Source organism: Gekko japonicus, unplaced genomic scaffold (assembly GCF_001447785.1).
Source record: "Gekko japonicus isolate JY-2015 unplaced genomic scaffold, Gekko_japonicus_V1.1 scaffold1929, whole genome shotgun sequence".
Classification (NCBI taxonomy): domain Eukaryota; kingdom Metazoa; phylum Chordata; class Lepidosauria; order Squamata; family Gekkonidae; genus Gekko; species Gekko japonicus.
In genome coordinates, this window is record NW_015174325.1 from 33181 (window position 1) to 33459 (window position 279).

General features: G+C 51.3%; 1 pseudogene; it reads right to left on the minus strand.

Moving 5' to 3' along the window:
• The window catches only part of LOC107121323, a 175270-nt pseudogene that overhangs the window by 20288 nt on the left and 154703 nt on the right, over positions 1 to 279 (minus strand).

A 279-nucleotide genomic window follows, 5' to 3' on the forward strand; every position in this document is an offset into this window, starting at 1 on the left:
TAGTTGAAGTCCTCCTCAAAATGTCGGGCGCAACTTCTCTATGGTATTCAGGTATAGAGTAGGTCAGTTTGCCATTTTGCAGGTCCCGTCTGTTCGCATACACTCACATCCGGTCCTGCACCTTAAGAAGTCCGAGCCTCTTCCTGTCAGCTACAGCCCTTCTAGGGTTTCGTCTTCCTGTTCCACCAGCTCGGAACAATTTTTTCGCTACACCGACCAACTCTTCCCGCGATACAGTTCGTCAGTTTCGGTTTTTCGGCTGCGCGCACATCTCGGTCC